This window comes from Aquarana catesbeiana, linkage group LG03 (assembly GCF_042186555.1).
Source record: "Aquarana catesbeiana isolate 2022-GZ linkage group LG03, ASM4218655v1, whole genome shotgun sequence".
Taxonomy (NCBI): Eukaryota; Metazoa; Chordata; class Amphibia; order Anura; family Ranidae; genus Aquarana; species Aquarana catesbeiana.
Window position 1 is genome coordinate 608,686,496 of NC_133326.1, and position 2,401 is coordinate 608,688,896.

Here is a 2,401-nt window from a genome sequence, read left to right on the forward strand (position 1 = left end):
TAAGACCGCTGTGCAAATACGAGTGAAAAAAAGTATTGCAATGACCGCCATTTTATTCTCTAGGGTGTTAGGAAAAAAAAACAATATATAATGTTTGGGGGTTCTAAGTAATTTTCTAGAAAAAAAACCTGTTTTAAACATGTAAACACCTAAATTCCAAAATAAGGCTGGTCCTTAAGTGGTTAATATGAGCAGTTGCTGAATGGTCTTCTTGTTTTTCCTGAGACCTGATCCCTGTTCTTGCTTATCTGTGTATGCCCCTTTTAGCGCTTGGACTCTGCGTCTGCTTCTGTCTCAGCTATCCCAGTCTGTTTAATGGACTTGTCTTTGCTTGCTGATTCTGTACTGCTTTGCCTGGCTGTTACTGACCTTTGCCTGCCTCCTGGACTTGTCCTGCCTGATGATTTGGTCCCTCGCTGCCTGGTTGTTGCCGACTGTTGCCTGTATTTTTATTCTGCCTTCTGCTTTGGTGCTGCTCCGGCATCCTGTTCCAGGGCCTGTGACTACCAGCTCTACCAACTTACAGAGTGGACTTCACCAGCCAACTATTCCAGTACTCGTGCCACTCTTTGCCCTTACACTCTCTGCCTCCACTTACAGGAGTTTTGGGCAGGAGGTGCAAGAGAGGCCTCCACAAATTCCAGCCATCATCAGGTACATGATACACCCCTTTGTCTGAACACACACCATGCCTGCAATCCCCTTTTACCTCCACTATCCCTGAACCCCCCCTCCTCTTTTCAGTGCCCTCACTCTATGCCTCACAAGCCTCCTCTATTTGAATTACTCCTGTCTATAGGGTGTATCATAAACACTTTTATTTGGTGTTGATATGGTGCTGTAGACACACTGTTATCTGTTAATATGTTTTGTAGACCTCTGTATCAAACACTTCTGTGTGTTCATGGTGTGGTAGACTTCTATATGAAACACTCCTATCCATGTGGTGCAGTAGATCTCTGTATGAAACACTCCATTACAGTGCAGTACATCTCTACATATAACGCTCTTGTCTATATGGTGCAGAAGATCTGTATGAAACACTTCTGGCCATATTGCGCATAGATCTCTACATGAAATTCTTCTGGCCATATGGTGCAGTATATCTCTATATGAAACGCTGCTATCCATATGTTGCTGTAGACCCCTATATGAAACACTCCTGGCCATATGGTGCTGTAGATCTCTATATGAAACACTTATGTGTTGGAAAAGAACAACAGCATGTAATGTAAAGTTGCTTTTATAAACTGACAATACTATATGCATTATACCTATCTATGCAGCAGGTGGCGCTGTAGTATTATAGTGTACAGTTCATGTTTTCTATGATATAACAGGATGTATTGTCTATCTATGCTTAATGCACTCGTTTGTGTTCTTTTCCTGTTCTAACATAAAAGCCATGTAATATATTTCTCTATAAAAGTAAAGCAGTTTGCTGTATCCAAGAAGCTTCCAAAGCATGATTTCAATACTCAGCTAATAGGTTATGGGTCCCAGGCACCCAGGCATGGGAGAGGATACTACAAGTCCAGGCACTGGAGATGATACTCAGCGAGTACAGAGAATTCTGTGAGTACTGTATGTAAGCTACTGAAACATGGCAAGTGGTTCAGATTTGAAGTTTGCTATTGCAAAGTAAAAAGGGAATGGAAAGGGGTATTTTTATGGTGCGACAAGTATATATACAAAATATATTTTCATTAAAAAAAGTTTTTTTTTTATTACTATCAAAATATAAAAGGAAGTAAACAATGGTAACTCAGAAATAAGGACATACATATAAATACATCACATATTGATAGGAACAATACAGAGCTATATGTAGCTATATAAATGCTTGTTGGGCTCTACATGTTTCGCTATGGTGCTTTTTCAGGAGCTGTAAGGCATATATTGGCTACAAAAAAATACAAAAAATACATGTAAGATTTACAAAATACAAAACAATCAAATACAAAATCATAATATATACAGTAATTACCACTATATACCGATAAGTAACATGAAATGAGATATATAAATGAAGTTCAAAAAATAGAGAGGCCCACTGGGGAAAACAATATAAACCCCATTCAGATGGTCTCTGGCTATATGGATCTCACAAAGGAGAATAAATGTGATGGCGATAGAAAACTTACCTATCGTATAAGTGAGAAATAGATTTATTAAACTCCTATTCAGGTATAAGACGCAGATAAGGGAGCATCAAAGTCCAGCAATGAGAATCTTAGGGTGAGCACCGGAAAAATATCAAAATAATTCCTAAAATATATATATATAATAATACAGCAATAAGGGACAATCCCTCCCGTATCATTGCAAAAAGAACTCAATATATCAAACAAATGCAAGAGGGCAGGGGAAGGGAGGGGAAGGGGAAGAGGAAAGGGAGAGG